This window comes from Dasypus novemcinctus, chromosome 4, assembly GCF_030445035.2.
Source record: "Dasypus novemcinctus isolate mDasNov1 chromosome 4, mDasNov1.1.hap2, whole genome shotgun sequence".
NCBI classification, from domain to species: domain Eukaryota; kingdom Metazoa; phylum Chordata; class Mammalia; order Cingulata; family Dasypodidae; genus Dasypus; species Dasypus novemcinctus.
Genome location: NC_080676.1, coordinates 29,938,687 through 29,960,367, shown reverse-complemented (window position 1 = coordinate 29,960,367; position 21,681 = coordinate 29,938,687). Strand labels below are relative to the sequence as shown.

The 21,681-nt window shown below is 44.1% G+C and overlaps 1 protein-coding gene and 1 pseudogene across 4 annotated transcripts in view; both read right to left on the bottom strand.

Annotated features, from left to right (window-relative positions):
• Positions 1–21,681, bottom strand: part of SCHIP1 (schwannomin interacting protein 1) — an 840,777-nt gene that overhangs the window by 221,889 nt on the left and 597,207 nt on the right. The gene's annotated exons all lie outside the window — the stretch shown is intronic.
• LOC111762863 (U1 spliceosomal RNA) lies at positions 13,467–13,609 on the bottom strand (annotated as a pseudogene).

The window sequence follows — 21,681 nt, the reverse complement described above, 5'->3', positions numbered from 1 at the left end:
GTCCAGGATTGAGAGTGCTGCCTGATGTGATGGAGGAGGGCAGCTGAGGCTGGTGGCAGCAGTGTGGTGCTGGGGGAGAAAACGGTAGGAGACAGGCTGGCAGGGTGTTCAAAAAATGCATACTTTCTACAAATGGGTAGACCATGTTGAAATTTACTTATGTCCATGTTCAAATAAATGACAATAGTTAAGGAATCCCACCACCCTTTTGTGTTTTGAGAAATGGCTTATTGCAAGGAACCACCCTTCCCCATATGGGTTAGATAAGACTCCCTGATGGGGAAACGGACTTTGGCCCAGTGGTTAGGGCGTCCGTCTACCATATGGGAAGTCCGCGGTTCAAGCCCCGGGCCTCCTTGACCCGTGTGGAGCTGGCCCATGCGCAGTGCTGATGCGCGCAAGGAGTGCCGTGCCACGCAGGGGTGTCCCCCGCGTAGGGGAGCCCCACGCGCAAGGAGTGCGCCCCTGAGGAAAGCCGCCCAGCGTGAAAAGAAAGAGCAGCCTGCCCAGGAATGGCGCCGCCCACACTTCCCGTGCCGCTGACGACAACAGAAGCGGACAAAGAAACAAGACGCAGCAAATAGACACCAAGAACGACAACCAGGGGAGGGGGGGGGACATTAAATAAAGAAATAAATCTTTAAAAAAAAAAAAAGACTCCCTGATGCCACCCTTGTTTGCCTATGATAAGGCCAGAGGTAGACTCTCCAAATTCCCATTCTTTGTCCCATCAGTGATTAGATGAACTGTTATCCACTGAAACTAGCTAGGGGCAGAAATAAAAGTTTCCTGTTCTGCTGACTGATTCCCACCCTGTTTATTAAACACTCCCTACTGTAAACCACCCATGTATCTCCTCCTCCCTATAAAAGTCTAAGGTGATGTGGAGATAAAACACACCCAATGTAAACTATGGACTACAGTTATTAGCAATATTTTAATATTCTTTCATCAATCTGAGTAAAGGTACCACAATATTGCAAAATGTCAACAAGCAGGGTGGGGGTGGTTTTTTAAGAAGTTTAAGGTAAAACGACCCCACTGAGACACCCTGGTCTTCAGATCTGGGCTGCTCTCCCTATTGCAATAGGATGAATAAAAGCACTTTCCTTCTTTGGTCTTAGTCTTTGACAGTTGTTAGATATATTATCAACCCATTTGAAGGAATTATTTATTTCCTCATAACACATGTTTGCCAACAATCACCCCCTAAATGTCAAAGTAACTCTCTTGGGAACCATGAAATAACCACCTTTATGTACACTTGAATAGCAAGGAAAGCTGTGATTCAAATTTAATTACTAAATTGCAAAATCATACTCTGTGAGAATTAAATTGGGAGTCAGAGGAAGCGGATGTGGCTCAACAGATAGAGTGTCCCCTACCATATAGGAGGTCCTCCTGGCTCATGTGGTGAGCTGACCCACGTGCAGTGCTGATGTGCGCAAGGACCGCTGGGCCATGCAGGAATGCCCCCACGTAAGGGTACCCCCTGTGCAAGGAGTGGCCCCTGTGCAAGGAGAGCTGTCCCACACGAAACCACAGCCCGCCTAGGAGTGGTGCCATGCACAAGGAGAGCTGATGCAGCAAGATGATGCAACAAGAAGAGACACAGATCCCCAGTGCCGCCTGATGAGAATACAAGTGGACACAGAGGAACACACAGCAAATGGACACAGAGAGCAGACAACGGGGGAGGGGGAAAAATAAATAAAATAAATAAATCTTAAAAAAAATTAAATTGGGAGTCAGAGGAAACTGGTCATCAATAGAATCCTTTGGGCAATTTTCACTATTGAGAAAGTAACTTTTTCCTCTGCTTTACCAGACGGTTTCATTGAGCCAATAAATAATCAATTAAATTTAATTAGTTTATGTAGGATATTTTACTACACTGGTCTTAATTTATAAAATTAAAAATTAAAAACAATATATCTTACCATTGTCAATAAATTTTTGCTAATAAAAATTGTTGCAAATAAAAAAGTAAAATTTTTACCTACATTAAAATACCTCTACGGTACTTGGTAGCTGAAATTACTCACTTTGTTTAACCATTGAAATAGTCAATAGTACTTAAAATGAATAAGAAGGGAACTCGATCATTCACACCTTAATATGAATTGGTCTCTGCAGTATGCTTTTCTTTTGCTTGCATGAAATCATCCCCTAAGAAAAAATGGAACTTTGTAGCAGAGTTGTAGGTAAAGGGGAGAATCTGGTAATTGAGCTGAGGGCAGGTTTGGGTGCTACATTGTTTCCTGTGGCTGTCCTAACATGTTACCACAAACTTGGTGGCTTAGAACAACAGGAATTTATTTCCTCACAGTTCTGGAGGCCACAAGTCTGAAATCAAGGCCTTGGGCGGCCTGTGCTCCCTGGGAAACGCTAGGGAAAAATCCTTCCTTGCCTCTCTTGTAGCCTCTGGTTGCTCCATACACTTCCTTGGCTTGTGGCTATACAACTCCATTCCCGGCCTCCACCTTCTCTTGCCTCCTCTGTGTCTTCTCTTTTTCTGTCTTGCATAAGGACACTTGTCATTGGATTTAGTGCCTACCGGGTAACCTAGGATGATCATGAGATCTTTAACTTAATTACATTTGCAAAGACACTTTCCAAATAAATTCACATTCACAGGTTCCAGGGGTTAGGGTGTGGGCATATCTTTTTAGGGACCAACCATTCAACTCAACACACAAAAAAATGTGGTTGTATGGCAGAGACGTTAGGTAGCTAGAGCAGCACAAAAGCGGTGGGTTCAAAAGAGGAGAGGAGATGGGCACAAAAGACAGGTATAATTTATTTGGAAATATTTCTGTTCCAATTTCTAGAGCTTTCACCTTCTCTCCAGGTTGGATGAAGAAAAGCAAAATCCCAGTAAGGTGACAGTTTAGGGCAAAGAAGGCAGGGTATCCAACAGGGAACAATGAGAGAGGAAGTTTTCCAGGCAGTACTTAGTGTGAAAATAATTTGGGAGGGAGAAGTTCTTTTTTTTTCTTTTTTTAAAAAGATTTTATTTTATTTATTTCTCTCCCCTTCCCCCCATTGTCTGCTCTCTGTGTCCATTTGCTGTGTGTTCTTCTGCATCCACTTTTGCATTATCTGGCAGCACTGGGAAACCGCGTCTCTTTTTTGTTGTGTCATTTGCTGCGTCAGCTCTCCATGTGTGCGGCACTACTCCTGGGCAGGCTGCGCTTTTTTGATGCGGGGTGGCTCTCCTTGTGGGGCACACTCCTTGCATGTGGGGCTCCCCTACACAGGGGTCCCCCTGCGTGGCATGGCACTCCTTTTGCGTGGCAGCACTGTCCGTGAGCCAGCTCACCACACAGGTCAGGAGGCCCTGGGGATCGAACCCTGGGCCCTCCATATGGTAGACGGATGCTCTATCAGGTGAGCCACATCCATTTCCCTGGGGCAGTTATTTTCTATGAGGGTTATCACTGCCCTCCCTCAATGTTATGTGATCCTTCACAGCAGAAGATGTCATTTAATAGCAGACCTTGGCAAGGTCCGTTTTCACTGAGAAGAGCGCCATGTACAGGGTTTTCATAGGTGTGTGAAATAACTAGAGCAACAGAAACACCTTTCATGAAGGCCCTTCTTTCAAAGGTGGACTTGGATCAACTGTAGACGAACACCTTGCGCTTTCTCGGTGTTTGGCATAACTGACCTGCTGAGCTGTGACTGGCCAGGTGATGCTGCAGAAGGAATCCTCACCAGACCTGAGATTTCCCTCCACACTGCCTCGTCCTTCTTGTGGGCCTTGGGGCAGGAGTACAGATGGAGGCCCACACACCATATGTCTAAAGAGTTGGAGGTTGCCAATGAAGCGGGTAAGCTGTTAGGTAAATGTTTTGTTTTCTCACCTTAACAAATACACCTTCATAAGCACCTGGAAAGCTAGGCCCCAATTAGACTCTAAGTTCCACACCAGGTCACAGATGTGCAGGAAGAGCTGGCCCCCCGGTTCTCAGCCTGTAGCCCTAATCCTCTTCCCACCCCCGCACTATAAGCGGCCTGGGTGTGTGAAACCCTACCACTTTCTACGGGTCCAAGGTCTGTCCACATCCCACGTAAACAGCCTCTCACCACCCCCACCGGCCTCTCGGTGGGCCTCTGAGTTGCAGGCTGGTGGCACTTTCTGCCTTCAGGAGAGTGGACCTGCAGTAGAGGCGCGTGTGGTCCTGGGACGGTGGTTTGGGACGATGTGCGCAGAGGATTCTAGAGTCCCATATACTGAGATAATGACCTAGAAGGGGCTGCTTGGGCTTCAGGTGGACACGACCCCTTGACTCCTTGAATTCTTCACTGTGGGAGGTGAATAAGGTGATCGGGGGATGTTGCTGGAGGATGGCCCAAGGGGTGTCTCTAAAGCATGTGGACCTTCTTACCAGCATCTAAGGGTGGTACTTTGTCGACAGGCAAAACCCCATTGCAGTTGTGCCTCGATTTTGTGTGTAGTGGTTTGCTTTATACATGGCGTTTGTTTAACAAATGCATTTCATTCCATACTGTGGAATTAGTTCTTCTCCAGGTGTCCTTATTATCTTAAGTAAAAAGACTTCCTTTGGGTTATAGGAGACTGGGTAGGTGAATGACCTGGGGCCCCGGCTAGCAGCCCTCTTGGAGAATGCTGCCCAGGTTTGGCCTACTGGAGTTGGCAGGTGGCACCTTCCTGTGGTGTCTCACAGCTCCACTCCCAACCTCTCAAAACCACAGCTAGAGTTACTAGCAAGTCTTTTCACTTTCCCTTTTGTGCTAAAGAAATGCCTTGTGCTAAAGAAATGTCTACTAAAAGACTTGAAGTCTCAAAATCTTTTAGTATTGTTTGTTAGTTTTAAGGAATCTGGAAAAAACTTGCCACAGATGCAGGCCAACTTGGTAGTATTCTATGTAATGGAACAGTAAGGAAAACCCTTCACAACGGGTGATCTCCAAAGCAGTCATTCTGACAGTAAAACAGACATTTCTGAAGTACTCAATGAATTTAATTTGCTAAATAGTAATTAGCTATGATTTAAATAGAAGATTATTTCAAGAACTGAACAGAAGAACACTGTTTATCTTCAGCATAATCTGAGTAATTGACTGCTCTCGAACTTTGACGTAGATTGAGGGAGCTACCATCTGTTTCCTTAGGAAGAGTATTTTTGGAAGGAAGAACTGTAAAGAGTAAACACTTCTAAAGTCCAGGACTTCCTGCATATCCACAGGAAAACATAGATTACATATATAGAACTTAATGCCCACTTCTGAGTCCAGACCCGTCTCCAAGTTTTCGACCATGGGCAAGAGTAGTCAGGCCTCACTTCTCTTTGCAGAAGTTTTGGTTTCCAAGTAGGAGGGATTTCTCCTTTTTCTCTCAGGTATGTCCAGGAAGATTTTTGTGAAAGTAACACTGGCACTAATTACCCAGTGAAGTTAGGTTAGGCTATTAGCTTTCTTGAACTGCCCTACCAAGGCTGCCCAGGCACACGGTCTTGTCCACACACATGGCACACCCCAAGTCCATGCAGGCCCAAGAGGGTGGCTTCCTGGCCTTTTGGTGCGACAGTCCCCAAAGATTTTATAGCAATGGACATAGGTCCCTTCTCCTTAAGGTAGCTATTTTTAGAGTGTGAGAAACAAAGAACATGAATTATATGCACTCAGGCTAACTTATTCATCATGCAGGCTTGGGGATGGCATCAACTCTGGCTACATTCACATTTATGACTATTTCAGAGGAGCTTTGGAATATGTCTCCAGTTGTGTTTTTCTTTAACTCACCAGGACTGGGTAAGTTAATATATGCCTTCTTCTTTTTACCATTATCGTCAACTGACATGGGATGTTGTAGAGCATAGAGGAACTCTGCCCTAGAATCATAACAAGTCTCTCAGTCTTGGACAGGTGACAGACAACCATAATGAACCAAAAAGCCCACATTTCTGCCTCTGCACATCTAAAGGCATACTAATCAGCTGTCTTGCTAGTATCTTCTCCACCTCTACTTCTGTCCTTGTTGAGCCCTGAAGCCCGTGGCTAAGGTACAAACCTCTAATGCACAAGTTCACCTCTATGCCTGGGCCCCTTTCTGAGCCAATATGTTCAGATGTAGGATATGCATCAATAGCATTCTCCTCTCCTCTCCTGCTGGTCTTTGGCACAAAGCTGCTTCCAAATATGAGCTCTGGTAGCTCTGCTACGACTCTTGGGCTCTTTGAAATCTCTCCCTGGTTCATGCCCCTACCTTGTGAGACATCGTTGCCAGTGAGACCTGGAACCAAGTATTCAAGAGGTATGCCCCTGTGGGTCCAGGTACCCCTGAGTTGTATCCCGAATGGAACTGGCCCAGTCTTAGGAATTTGGGTTTTTGCCTATGTTCTCACTTACCCAAGTATACCATTCCTCCTTTCTTTATCCTGCTCTCAGACCAAATATTGGTTTCAGTCTTGACCCTATACCTACAGTGGGTGGCTGTCCTGCTACAAATGGAATTGGGAGTACTCCAAAGACAACTGCTACCTGTCTGGCCTTCAGCTTTCGAAGACTACCTGGTGTGCTGGTTGATGTGTTCAGTTCACCGGGTGATATGGACACTGTCAGAATTAGGACCTTGGGCACTCTACCTGGGCTGTCCAGCTGCCCTCTCTGAGCAGCCTCTGTAAGTGGGTCACTCTTCCCCAGGCCATGTCAACCAGTGAGAGCAACTGAGTGCTGTGTCCCTCTCTGCGACCCCATCTAGCCCCAGTTTTTTAGGGATCTTTGATCATACCTTGGGCCTAATCCATGACACAAATAAGCCCAAATTTACATGAATTTCTAAGTTACATTTTATATATAAAGGAGATGGCAAGAGGCTGATGAAGACAGTGAAAGTCTGTGGGCTGGATGGAGCACACACATAACCCGGGATAGGTCTTGCAGATGGGTTAGATTTGGAACAGACGGGCGAAGGAAAGGAGCAAGTGTTTTGATGAGAAGAAATAAAGAGACCATTTCAGGTAAGGTTGGACCAGCTCCTAGAAAGGACTGGGCAAATCATTTCCACAATCCCAGGCTCCACGTAGAAGGAACTTCAGGAGGAGAGAGAAACAGAGACTGAGGCTTGCTAGCACAGCGCCAGGAACGGCTGGCATGTGGTAAATATTTCTTGGCAGACTGAATGAGGCCAGTACATGATGTCACTTACAAGTCATTTCCTGAAGGGAAACAGCACAGTAGATGGTAAGTAACTTCTCCCTCAGCTCTCCCCTTCAAGAGGCAAGTTGGCTTAGGCACTTCTGGAAACACACTTTGTTCTCTTCGGGTGACCTAGAAAGATTTGCAGTAAGGCGCCTTTGTCTCCCACAGGAAAATGCCATCGCTTGGGCCTGTACAGTAGCCTGCATGAGAGTTTTTTGAAGTTCTTCCTCGAGGGAACCTGTTAGTTGCCTGACCTCACAAACAGAGGTCCAGAATTAGATGAAAAATTGTCAAACCGCTTTAATTATGCTCTTTTGATAAACTTAATCAATAAAATACAAAGCAATTACGACAGCGGTTTACTAAAGTTAAGAAACAGCCTGAGAATCACAGTTCCAGTAAGCCACAGATAGGTCTATTAGTTGAGCAGTGTGAAGTGACAGTGTTTCCAGCCTTGAATCGCTGGGATGGCAAGCCCGGGTGCGGGACCATGCAGACCTCTGGCTCAAGGCTAGGCTGCCCACAGCCTGCAGAGACCTTAGAAATGCCAAACACACACAAGTGGACAGTTTTCTTCGTGATGGTATCATCTTAACAAAGGTAGAGAGATGGAGTGTCGATGATACTGAGGAAATAACAGGAAAAAAAAAGTTCTTTCAAGTCCAGTGCTCTGGGCATCTGGGATTTTGTGACTTTGAGAAGGGATGGAAACAGTGAGCAAAGAAGGGTTGTTCCAGAAAGCTCTAAACAGCTCAAATAAGGAACAGAAGAGAAAAGCAGATTTTTGTTAACTTTTTCTTGTCTGGGTAACAGCAACAACAAAAAGCCTAAACAGTTTCAGATCCCAGCTCCTCACCCCTTCCCTGGCCCCAAGGTGTTCATGGAGGATTAATACGTGGTGGAAGCAGCTACAGTGCTCACCCGCTCCTCCACCCCCTCTGCCACTACAGATGTAAATGTCAGGATTGACTGTGTGCCAGGGACTCTACCATGCACTTTTCAGTTGAGTTTCTTCTATTATTCATAACAATCTGGCAAGTAGGATGTTATTTCTTTTCTTTCCTTGAAATGAGGAAACAGGCCCAACAATGTTAAATACTCCAACAAAGTTCATGCATACAGCAGGGTTTCTCACCCTTGACCCTACTGACCTTGTGCCCAGATAATTCTTTGTGGTGTGGGACTGTCCTGTGTGCTGCAGGATATTTTGCAGCACCCCTGGCCTCTACCCGTGAGATGCCAGTGCTTTCCCCAGCTGTAACGCTAAAAACCTTCAGACCTTGCCAAATGTTCCCTGGGGTCAAATCACCACCAGTTAAGAACCACTGCTCATGGAGTAAGTGCCTGACCTGCACTTTGAATAAAAGTCTGTCTGTTTTCAAAGTTGACTCTTCTTCTAAACCAGAAACTAAAGTAACGTGTAAATATTAACACTAATGTAAGAGATTGCTGTGGTGATTTGAAATTGTATGGACCCCAGAAAGTACTTAAAGTTCTTAAAGTTAACCCATTCCTGTGGGAGTGGACCCATTGTAAGTCGGATCTTTTGGTGAGTAGATCTTAAGTTAAGGTGTAGTCCACCTCATTCAGGATGGGTCTTAATCCTCTTACTGGAGTCCTTTATAAATAGGATGAATACAGAGAGCAAGAGAGAAAGCCATGGAAGCAAGAAGCTGAAAGCAATGAAACCCAGAAGAGAAGGGGAGAGACCAGCAGACACTGCCATGTACTTTGACCCATGACAGAGGAATTTAGGATTGCCAGCAGCTGCTCTTTGGGGAGAAAGCATCACCTGATGATACCTTGGTTTGGACATTTTTCTTAGCCTCGAAATATAAGCATGTAAGCAAATAAATTCCGACTGTTAAAAGCCAAGCTACCCCATTCCTTTCTGCTCCTTAGCATTGGCTGCTACTCAGGTCATTTTATTTTCTGATTTCTAGGACTTGGATTCTCTGCCATGTCATTGAAAAAGGGAAACTCTTTGTGGAAGGGCTCAATTTCAACACTAATGAGCAGGTGTTGGAAGACCACTTCAGCAGCTACAGGCCTATCTCTGAAGTGTTCATCATTAAGGACTGGGAGACTCAGCAGTCCTGGGGTTTGGCTTTATCACAGTCACCAACCCAGCCCATGCCTCAGATGCCATGCAAGCCATGATTGGAGAGTCCCTAGATGGCTGCCAGATCCATGTGGACCATGCAGGCATGTAAGCCTGGGGACCAGAGGGGGTGACTTTGGGGTTTGTATTAGTTAGTCAAAGGGGTGCTGATGCAAAGTACCAGAAATCTGTTGGCTTTTATAGAGGGTATTTATTTGGGGTAGTAGCTTACAGTTACAAAGCCCAAAAGAGTCCAACCCAAGGTACCATAAGATGTACTTCCTCACCCAGGATCTGTTGCCACCTGTTGAAGCAAGATGGCGGATGATGTCTGCCAAGGTTCAGCCTTCCTTCTTCTTCTTAAGGCTCTGTGGCCCCTACTTCTTCCAGTCTCAACTGCAGGCTGGCATTGGGCTCAGCTGTTCTGTTTTCTTCACAAGGTCAACTGTAAACTACCAGGAAAATGGCTCATCTCTCCCTGGGACTTCAGTGTCAAAACCAAGTACCAAGTTCTCTTCTCTGCCATGTCTTTTTCTGCGTGTCTACTGTTCTGCATCTCCTTGATTGAATGTCTGCTTATATAGCCCACAAAGGGGTAGGAACTCAAACTGAGTTACACTCTACTGACATGGTCAGACCAAAGCCCTAATCTTAATGTAATCAAAGACATCTCAGCTGAATCTAATACAATCAAAGAGTATCTGCCCAGAGGAACTCACCAATTTGCAAACATAGTCTCTCTTTTTGGAATTCATAAAAAATAAAATAAATATCTCAATCAGCCACAGGTTCATGGGCATGGTTGCAGTTCCTGTAGAGGTGGTGGGGACCGGGGTTATGAGAGCAGCTGGTATGCTAGTCAGCTGCCTGGAGGAGTATGGATTTGAAAGATCCAGAGACTACTCTGGAGGGAATTACAGAGGGAGTTATGACAACTGAGATGGGGCAGGCATACATAATGTAGGAAGCAATTTTTGAAATATAAGAAATCTCCATCAAGAACATGATTGCTAAGAGGTATTATTTACTCTATGTTGTGAGACTACCACCCCAATTATATAGAGGAGCTTTAAAAAATGTTGGTGAATGTCATCTTTTTAATACTGGAAGAAAGAAATATTGTGTTGTGTCTCATATAGTGTTTAGGATGTCCTTCATGGAGTTGATTAAAAAGTTGAGATTTGGCGGCAGACTTAGCCCACTGGTTGGGGCATCCACCTACCACATGGGAGGCCTGCGGTTCAAACCCCGGGCCTCCTTGACCTGTGTGGAGCTGGTCCACGCGCAGTGCTGATGCGCACAAGGAGTGCCGTGCCACACAGGGGTGTCCCCCACATAGGGGAGCCCCATGTGCAAGGAGTGTGCCCTGTAAGGAGAGCCACCCAGTGCCAAAGAAAGTGCAGCCTGCCCAAGAATGGCGCCACCCACATGGAGAGCTGACACAACAGGATGACGCAGCAAAAAGAAACACAGACTGGTGCTGCTGACAACAGAAGCAGACAAAGAAGACACAGCAAATAGACACAGTGGGGGAAAGGGGAGAGAAATTTAAAAAAAAAAAGAATTCATGAAAAAAAAAGTTGAGATTTGAAAAACAAACAAAAAATGGCAACCCATCTTATGGTGTCAGCTTTCGACAGTGTGGCAAACTAAAACAATCACCTTGCACAGCAGCAGAATGATTGGATATACTCTTTCTCTCTCTTCTTGTGTTTAGTCACAGTCATTGATGTCATTTGAAAATAAAGGAGAATATACTAGTAATATCTAACACTTATTGAGTGCTTGCTGTGTTCCAAGAACTATGCCAACTGTTTTACACACATTTGCTCATTTAATCATCTCCACAACCTTGTGAGGGATGATATGCCAGCAGCCTCAGCATATAATAAAATAGATTCCGAAGAGGAAATTTTGCCACTGCAGCAGCATGAGAACATTCGGTAATGCTTAATAATTTTTCAAAGTTTAATTCTTGAGTCCTTGTGAGATATCAGGTTATAGCGTCATCTGCAGTTCCAATTATCCCCAACTATAGAATGTACCAAGTCAAGCCTGAGCAGTCAAAACCAGATTGTTTGGAACAAATTTCACGGAGTCAACCATTTAGTTGATGTGACCACACACGCTGTTTGGTCGCCTGTGTCCTCTCGGTTTGGAATGTCATCCCCTCCTGTGGGAGCGTGTGGAGCCTGCTGGGAAAATCAGATCAGTTCAAAACTGGTTTCTTGCATTTCTCAGACTCTCAGTTCCTTAACACTGTCTTTCCTACAAAGCTACAGGTTTTCAAAGTGTTTTCTGAATCAAAGTCTTAGTCCCGGAGAAAACACATGTGATTGAGAACTCATTAGTTTGAGATGAGTCAATGATGTCCTGGTTATCATTTCAGGAAGAGAGATGAAAATCCAGTGCCAGCAGCAGACAGCTCAGGCATTGGCACCATGCTCCAAATCAATGGCAGGCAGGGTCAGAAGATGATGTAGTAACTTGATAATAAACTGCACATTTATTACAGTTCATACTTAGAAGAATTCTGATTTGCGGAACAATTAGTTACGCTAATAATCTTTATCAAAGTATACCATGGAGGGCTGGTTAATGGAATAAAATGTTTTGAACATGGGACAGGGAGATAAAAATTCTGGGAGAGCGGCACAGAGATGCTCATTGTCAAGTAGAAGACACCTGGACTGACAAGGAAAGCAAAGGAGACCCAACGAAAAGAATCAATGAAATGGACCAGGGCACAGCAGGGCGGGGAGTCTAGGTGGGGGTGGGAGAGGGGCATATGACCCAGAGCCAGTCCAGGAGATCTCCTGAGGCTTCAATATGACCCCAAGACATGCACCCACTCACCCACCCAACTCCAAGACAGAAGGAGCCGACTGAGCATATGTAGAATTATTGTGCTGTGCAAGAATGTATGGTGGCATGTAGCTGTGGCAATGGAATTGGGGAAAGCTTAAAATGTCAGTGAGGGAGGGATTTGGGGGAACATGAGGACTTGCCCGATGTTTGCGGCTCAGCATAACCTGGCCCTTTAGCCAGCACTGGGGCTAGCTTTCTGGGCATGGGTCCTGGGCTGTTGCACACTCAGAAGGGCCCTACACTTGGCTTACTGCTCTGCTGTTGCCATATTGAAACTTTTAATACTTTTCAAACAATGGTCCCTGCATTTTCGTGTTGTACTGTGCTTTCCAAATTCTATAGATAGCCGCTCCCAGGTGGCAGTGACCAGGCTGTCTGGATACACCTCTGCCAAATGCCATTTCTACATTGTTCAGGATGCCAGGGAGGATGGTGGTACTGGGAGGGGACTTGTATGAATTCATGTGTGGCGCACAAGACCTCGAACTTGAAGTTGTTAAAGGAAAACCACAAAGTACTCATTTTTTCTTTAATTCTAAGATGCCTAATATGGCACTCCTTGACTTAAAGACAGTGTCTTTGTTTCAGAGAAAAATAAACACATGAACAGTGCATATAAAATATCAGACTGATATGTATATACATACACACAGACACACAGTGATTTAAGAGACATTTAATTGTGAAAAAGAAAAGCACTCCCTAGAATGGCAGAAACACAGTTCATGCTGAAGTTTGCATCAGCCCCCTTTGCATTCTGGACAGCAAAAGGAAGCATTCACCTTGCCCTGGTTGACCCCTCTTGAGTTCAGAGAATTTTCTGGGCTGTTTAAACCTCAACAGCTTTATAAAAGAGCAGGTGTCCTTTATAAAATAGCAATGAAGGTGTTTTTCACCTGTGATTAGTTAAAAGATGAAATAACCAGACAGACTCTGAGAACTAACTTTGATGATGCAGAAAATTAGAGAGAAGCCATTTGAGCTTCTCCTTGCCGTGGGTTTATTTATTCTGCTTGGTTTGAGTCCTGTTCATCCCAATGCCTTGAATGACTTAATTCAGCTGGAAAACAGACAGATGCATCTACACAACCAAGATTCTGCCCTCAAGCAGAGTGTGAAGTCGCTACTCCAGGTACAAAGTTTCCCTACATTGGATGATTTTCTTAGAGTTTTAGTTGACATCATTCCCTCAAGGTGAATGCTTCTTTAGCTGTCCAGAATTCATGACCTCATAAATCTCTCTTCCCTAGAGAGCCATCTTTTCACTGAGTTAGTTGCCCACAATAGCACTGACTCACACAGGTTCACTTTTGTTTTTCTTTTTTAGGGGAGAGCACAAATGCACAAATTATGCCGTCAAGTTTCCTACATTTGGGGACATTGCAGGGTCATCGCATCTGGAATACAGTGGCTAAGCCTTTCCCTGGGAAACCCACCTTGGTGATCATGGTATCTACCCTGCCAGGTAAGGATCATGCTTACTTTTGACAAGCTCAAGCAACCCCCTCCTCACAGATGCCTCTCACCAACTCCGACTTGAAACCACGCCCCACGCTGCTTCCTCCTTAGGGCTTGAAGGCAGAACACAGTGAGTTGCCTCTGAAAAGGACCTCTGCAGTTTCTTTTTACCCTCAGCAGCCCAGAATACACAAACAAAAATACCCTGGGTATCTGATTCAGTGTCAAAGAATTATGTAATAGTTGTATTGATTCACCTAACAAAGCTTTGTAAATACCTGCCATATGCAAAGTACAGAGCTGGGTGAGCGGAGAATTAGAAAACCCGTGAAACAGAATCTCCGACCCAGGTGGGTGGGCGGGCTCTTAATCTAGGAGGAGATAAAAGATCTGTATCTAAGATCTATAGCTGCGGCTGCCCGCACCCTGTACCTCCTCATCCCCTAGCTTTCCCTAGAAGGTTATCACGTCACACGACGTTGCTCATGCTAAAGACCTTCTTGTTGAGTAGGGACTGGGTCTAGTACTCTACACAGTAATGTGAGCAGAGGGGTGCTCCATAAATCCTTAACAGCGGTGATGGTAGTACGACCCGTTTCCTATTTGGTTGCTGTCAGAATAAGCCTGGCTTTCTTTGGGCCCATCTGATAATAAATTTCATATAATTATGACAACGTCAGCAAGAAAAATATCTATACTCTGACCACAACCACACCCCGGCCAGCATGACCACCACTGCTGTTGGCACTGCTACCACTGACCACCACCACAGCTGACAGCCCTTCTGCACCTCCCTGTGCCAGGAACTCTACTTTGTTCTTACCTTTGCAACAGCCCTGCTTTAACCCAGCTTTCCATAAGAAGAAATGGAATGTCAGAAGGTACGTCACCTAGGTGGTGGAGCTGGAGCTCGGGCACCGCTCTACCTCCTGCATCCCACAGCAGCCCTCAGTTAAATGAGAACTGTGGTCCTTTGCAGTCCCTCCTTCCGGGCAGGGAGGGCTAAGGAGTAAAGCTCAGATTCTCTGGGAACTTGGAGGGTGATGGCCCGAGGAAACAACCGGGATTGCTTTACTTAGAGTGGAAATTGCAAATGCTGGGGTAGAACCTACCCTCTCAAAAATTTTTTTTCCTCCTAGGCAAACATTTTGCAAAAGCCAGAGTACTCTCTTCCTTGTGAAAAAAGCACCATAACTTTAAAAAATTGAACCGTCTAATGGCATAAAGAAAGGAAAAGGAAGAAAGAAGGTCTGTGTCAAGAAGAGGCAAGAAGGAGTTGCAGGGAAAGCTTTCTCCAACTTACAGAGACAGGGAGGGCTCCCGGTCCTTCCAGAGCAGATGACCTTGACATCTCCATAATCAGGGTCCTTGTTCAAGTAAGCGAGAAAGGACATGCCAAGTTCCATCAAGCTGCCTGGTCAAGTCTTTAGAAGGGGGCATACTTGAAGCAGCTAATCTCAGTTTAGTTTAGACAAGTAGATTTTAGGTCAAAATAATGTTTTGAATGCCTAGCTGTGCATGAGGCTAGGGGGATGTCACTGATTTAACCCCCTTCCTCCAACATTAGCTGTCACACTGCAAGGTGAGGCCCTTGGCTATTGCAAAGTGTCTCTTCTGGCAAAACTCTCTCATTTGACCTAGGGTCCCCCAAATTGGTCTCTTCTCTATCCTTTTCCTTACAAAAGCGATGCTTTTTTGAAACTGAAATAAACATAAGGGGTAGCACCAAGATTAAAAAGAAAAAAGAAATAGAATAGAAATGACAATATAAGAAAGCAGCTCGCACAATAAGGGTAAGAACTTTTGTGAAACTTCTTTTCGTTATTTGTATATGTGTATACTGGGATGTGAAGTAAAACGTAATTGCTCACTATGGGTTATAGCCCCCAAATTTGGAAAAGCACTGCTTTTAAGAGAGAGTCCTCCCATCTCTACTTCCCCACCTCTCTTCTGCTCGTCAAAGCCCATTGGAGAGGCTTTCCCTTGGATGTATTTCTTGCTTTCTACTGGCCTTTCAGATTCAGTTTTTCAAACACTCCCTCCTTCCAAAGGACTTTGGTTCCTGTTTAACCCATGTCCTCTACCTGTGCCAGCCCACCCCTCACCCTGGCACCCACCATACTCTGGAGTCTGTAGCCTGAGACTCTTGTCTCTGAAAGCCTGGGTGCCCTGACTATCACGTAGGCTGGCTGAAGAGCGCACCATGTAGAGGTCCCCTCCGCGTTTGCAGCAAAACTATCGCCAACCTGATAGTTACTTGTTTTCTATGTCATCCACTGGTTGCAGAGAGATGCTTTAACAAAAAACACAATCTTGCCCAAAGGAATCTAACCTGGGCCTGTTCGAGGGTGTACACAATCTTGCCCAAAGGAATCTAACCTGGGCCTGTTCGAGGGTGTAGAATCATAAACAACCCTCACGATATCTCCAGAGCCCGCTTCATCCTGGCTTCCCTGCCCGGTCTGCTCTCTCATGACTTGATTCAGTGTATACCTCTGGTATCTGAGCACAGCCACTAGCTTCGACTTCCCTCCTACTCTCCTGGACTTCACTAATGAGGCTAACAATTACTGAGGGCTTACTGTATCATTGGTATTATCCTATATACTCTCACAGCCAGGCTATGAGGAGAGTATAATTTTACCCCCATTTCACAGACAAAGACAATGGAGCTCAGTCATGCTAAGTAGCTACCTTTAGGTCAGCTGGGATTTCAGCTGGGTGAGCTGGCTTGAATGCCTGCAAGCTTGCCCACTATACCATGCAGGCTGGTTGTACACAGGTATCAAAGTTCTGCCCTCGCACCCCAGTTCTTACCATTGTTGTCTACCAAAGATAGGAAAGTGCGTTCGTTTCACCATGATGTATTTCTTTAAGGGTTCAAAGATTCAGGAAAAGGGTTTGTGCTCTTAAAATTTTGGTATGTTTTCATCTATCAGCTAAGAATGATATAATTATGATATTTCCCTATTTTGCCTTGGCTTCCAGGAAGCTCACAATTAAATTCAATGCTTATAGTAACTGTGATAATTCTATGGCTGACATAATTCCTTTCTCCCTTTATTGCTGTGATCTTTTACTTTTATTATTGCAGCTGAATATGCATTTTTGTGCACATATGTGCATACATAAATATAACTGTAAACCACCTCAAATTTATAACAAAGATGATAATAAAAAGAGAAACTTTCTATTCTTTGAGAAAGATACCTAATTGTTTTGAGCAGATGAGCATTTGGATTACTTAAGAAAAGACTTGGTAATGTCGTTATAGAAAATTACACACAGTAGCATCTTCTACTCCTGTTTTGTCTTAAAAATAAATGGGTTTATGGTATTATACTTTACTTTCAGCCTTGGCAAATTCCCAGGGATAGTTGCCCTGGCTGAGAGGTTGCCACATACAACTATGCAGGTTATTCACTGCACAACTTCAAGGGGCACCAACCACATTTCAATCTATGGAATCGTGGCATGCACAACTGTGTGCAGCAGCTCTGACCGAGGGGTTTATTTGGGCCTGTACTGCTCTCTGCTTTTCATCAGTTATTGAAAACTGGCTGGGATTGGAGCTAGTTGAAAGGAAGGTGGCTGCAGAGTGAGGAGGTATTCCATTGCTCCTGTTAGTCTTCCCAGGCACAGCTGCTCCTCTCAGCTCTGCATTGAAGTCCCAGGAAAGGAGGGTATGAGGAGAACTCTGCGCTGCTCCCTCTGTGCAGCAGCATGGAGCTGGGAGGCTAGGGGAGGAGCAGAGTGAGTCCAGGGAGATGCTAAACTGAGCAGGTAATCAATCATCCCAGAAACTCTCCTGAGTTTCTTCTGCTTTTATTTTGGGCATTAACTGGAAATGCCTGCCTCTCTGCAGAGTTTATTTTCTCACTTGGAAGGAAAGAAGGTTCCAGCTAAGCCAGGGGATGCTGAGAGGGGAGGGGATAACTTTGCAAAACACGGGCGTCCTCCACTGCTTCTTCCTCCAGGACCTCACTTCAGGGTGCTCATATGTGTGGCCACTTGTTTGCATGGAGAACCCTTGGGATCCTGGGCTCCCCTCTCTGCACATCACCAGGTGGGAGGTGGAGGGGATTTTAGAAAGTGTATTGAATATATGGCCTTTTCTTAAAAAAAAAAAAAAAAAAAAAAAGAAAGTTTGGTCAATGCAAAACAGAAACAGGTTCTTTCTGAGGATGCTATTGGGAACTGTAGGGGAGAGGTGCTCTGGGAGCAAAGGGACTCATAGCACGGGCCTCAGCGATCTCATTCAGACCAAAACCAACTGCTCCGAAAAGATTTGTAGTTACTGGAAATAATACAAAGGTTGAAAGACTCCATTAAAGGAAAGCTCTTTTAAAATTGGCTCCCATTTAGAGCAGTGGTGCATCTGGGTGCTAATCCTGGCTCCAGTGTACGACCTTGGATGATTTACTTAAGACTGAATATCTCAGTTTTTTTTATCTCTAAAATGGGAAAATAGGGACAATAATAATAATATCTGCGTTGGAGGGTGGTGATGGGGATTTAGTGGGCAACTGCATGTAAAACGGACATGAAGTGCACATGCAAGTGTGCAGGGGAAGAGAACTGCCATCCCCTGCAATGAGCCGTGAGGAAAGCAAGAGTGGAGATGTGATCAGCTGATCAGCAGGACTCGGTCCTTTGTACCTTTTATATATTAGCCATTGAAGGATTTTCAAGGGTAACTTCGACTCTATTTGATCTACAACTTATGTACTGTCTCAGAACCTAAATGCCCTTCCCAAGATGTCACTCCAACTTAAGCCTCAATAAATGTTAGTTATCATAACTAAAGATTCTTTAATTAACAAGTGGACAAGGGTTTGCTATGAGTGAAGATGATATTTGAACTTTAAGAAATAACTGCTTATGAAATCAAAAGGAGTGTATTAGTCAGGGTTCTAGAGAAACAGAACTGACAGGACATATACATATGCATATATCTTAATAAACATTAAGAGATTTATTATAACAATTTGCTCTCATGAGCACTGGAATTGGCAAGTCTGAATTCTGTAGAACAGACTACAAGTTGGAAACTCGTTGAAGGTGACAATGAATCCCCCAGGAGAAGCTGTCTGTCTGGAGTAGAGATAGAAATTCTTCTTTCCAATTGCAGAAATCCTCAGTTATTTTTAAGGCCCTCAACTGATTGGATGAGACTTCTCTCATGGCAATTTCTTTTGTTCACTGTAGATGTAATCAGCCATAGATGCCATCAACTGACTAGTGATTTAAATACCTGTAATACCCTCACAGTAGCTATCAGGCTAGTGCTTGCTTGATCTAACAATTGGACACCTTATCTGAACCAAGCTGACTCATGAAATTAACCATCATAGGAAGTATAACTACTTTATTTCATAAAGCAAACTACGAACTTTTTATTGGTCTTCCTAGCTACTTATTTTGTGCCTCAACCCCACCCTCCACTGCCCCATTGCTTTGCAGATTCACTTTTTTAAACCTTCTTACTTTAGACCCACTTGCCCAGTTTAGTTGACGGTTTAATATGCCTAATTGAAAGTTTACCTCCTGTTATCCAAGCACAAAGGACTTCCTGTTATCAGGAGTCTTAAAAACATATTTTCCAATGGCATGTCCAACTTGGTACAGGTCGTTCGAAGATGATTGGTGTTAGCTACAAATCAACATTACCAGAAAACTAGAATAGAGTTGGTTGTTTAGTTTCCTCTGAGAGTAAAATTTCCCTGTGGTTAGCATGTTACACATTACAAAACTTTAGTCTAAACCAGTGATACTCAAAAAGGGCCTGGCATTAGAATTACCCAGCAAACTTTCAGAGAATACCAGTGCCCCCGAGCCTGACTCCTAGATTTAATTGGGTGTCTGTATATAGAGCTTCCCAGGCGATTCTACTGCTCGCAGTTAGAGTACCGCAAGCTAACCCCTTCAAGGCCTACACTTCCTCCTCACAAAGTGAGCCTCAGAATCACCCGGAGACCTTGTTAAAGCACAGCTGGCTGGGTCCCACAGCCAGAGGTTTTCATTCCGTTGATCAGGGGTGGGGCTGAGATTTGTGTTTCTAACAAGTTCTCAGGTGGTGCTCTGCTGCTGCTGGTTCCAGGCCAAACTCTGAGGACCCTTTGCCCACACCTTGGCTACGGATCCAGATTTAGGCTAATTCTTGCCTCTCACCTCATTTTATACTCTCTTCTGCCCATCTTGAAGGTTTTATGGTCTCCCTGATAAATATATCATGCCTTCTCTACCCTGTAGGCCCTGGAACACACCTTTCCCTTGGCATTCAAACGTGTCAAAGAACACACTTCACTGAGAAAACCCTGTAATTCAGTTTTCACTAATTGACATTGGGCTTCCTCCAGTGAACATGAATTAGGGAAATTGTACTGAATTTGTTATAACGTTAACATATACACTTTTATAACATGGTTTTCAATGAAGTGAATACAAAAATAAACTATGGCTATACTTAAAAAAAAAGATACTTGGGATGTTTAAATGTGTTTTACAAGAGGACATTATAAGTCTTTTTAAAAACCCATAATTTGTGAGGAATAAATAAGGAAATAGAACTGCTGTATTATTAATAACTGAATCACGGATGTGACATTGAGGGGTATATATCAGTATAAGTAAATATCAAATAGATTCTAGGTCTCTCCAGCCTCCACCTCTACCACCCAGAAACTCATTTCTCTTGCAGTGACTTTGCCTCTGGGGAAAAGGTACTGTGCAGGGGGCGGGGAAGAGATATGACCTTTCTCCTGCAGTTCCCGGACCAAGTTTTCTTGATCAGTTTGCCTTATGGCCTTTCTTGGCTCCCATTGCTTCCATTAAACCCCTTCAAAAAGACCAAATAAAAACAGAGAAACAAATAAACCTCAAATGATGGAATATGGGATACTGCCCAATTTAAACTTTGGTGGTTTTTTTTTTTTTGCAATGTCTTAGTTATTTTAAAAGTAAGGAAAACTTTTACAAGGCCTGTCAACATTGAGGTCTAATGCAATTATTTTTGCACCTAATATCCCACTATGGCTATTAAAATAAATAATTTTGATGTGATTTTGTGAGCTAGGAACTGTTGGAAAAAGTGTGATTAAAGCATTCTTTCCATATCTATTATCTATGTAATCTACCTATAACTATCATCTTTCTCTCAAACTCTATCATCTATATCATCTCTTGTATATCTATATCCCTCCTGTAGCAATTAAACTGATTTTAATGTTCCTGTTCTAGGGTTTTTCCATCTAGAGAGAAACATTCTGAAGTGGAGAATTAGTATATGAAAGACTTTGTTCAATCAATGAAAATAGCTACTGCATGTAGCAGTTCATGATTAAAGTGCCAGTCATTGTTCTAAGTGATGTGCGTATATATCATACATACACACTATTACCTCATTTAACCTTCACAAGATTGAAATGAGGTAGATACCAGTATAATCCCCATTTCACACATGAGGAAATTGAGGCACAGAGGAGTAACATGTAGCTTTCAAGTGGCAGAACTGAGACCTAAACAAAGATAGCCTTTCTTTAGAGTCTATGTGTTAAATTATCACTCTAAATTGCTTCTTCAGTTATCTGAGTCTATTTAACCAAATCGTCAATTTAATGAGAAAAAGGAAAAATAGAATGACTTAGAGGGTAGAATTTTCACTTTTCATTGAGTTATGTTGCTTTCATCCAGATCTAGCATCAGCAGGTCTCCTTTCCACCTTCAGCTAAATAGCATTGGAGCAGTGTCATTGGGGATGTGTGACTTGGGTAGGAAAGTCATAATAGCCTCTCAGAGAAGACCTCCCTGGGTCCTTCTGGGAGGTTGGGACTGGGAGTGGGATTTCTTTGCCACTCTGCTGTTCTTTGTCTGGTACGTCTAGTGTAAGATCCAATCTGATCTCCAAGAAAGGCTCCGGGCTGGGGACTAGTGTAACTCAGGGCTTAATCCGTAGAGATAGCCCCGATAGCCCCACAAACGGTTGCGTTTGGACTGCAATGGACTCACGAGAGGGATTCTCTACATATCCAGACTCGCTGTTCCCACTCCTCCATACTCTGATTCTGTAGGTCTGGGATGGGCCCCAG